The sequence below is a fragment of the Nanorana parkeri genome, unplaced genomic scaffold (genome assembly GCF_000935625.1).
Source record: "Nanorana parkeri isolate BGI_ZX_2015 unplaced genomic scaffold, ASM93562v1 scaffold1127, whole genome shotgun sequence".
Taxonomy (NCBI): Eukaryota; Metazoa; Chordata; class Amphibia; order Anura; family Dicroglossidae; genus Nanorana; species Nanorana parkeri.
In genome coordinates this window covers 126,050-126,318 of record NW_017307395.1, presented here as the reverse complement: position 1 = coordinate 126,318, position 269 = coordinate 126,050, and positions in this window count along the sequence as shown.

Sequence of the window (269 nt, the reverse complement as noted above, 5' to 3'; positions counted from 1 at the left end):
GCTTTCAGCACGGCTCAGCCGAGCCGAGGCATTTGCGTTCGGCTCGACTGAGCCGCTCGGCCATGTTTGGGAGCTGTACGGGCTATTGTGAATAGCCCGTACAGCTCCCCTTCGGTTCTACTGAACCGAAGGGGTCCTTGGGCCGAAGCTAGCCGAAGGACCGGCCGAAGCTACGGCCAGATCATTCGGCAGCTTCGTGAATAGACCCCTTAGTATATGTTTTGTTGCCCGAGGAAGGGCTTTTTTTGTTTCCTCCCCAAATGTGCAAG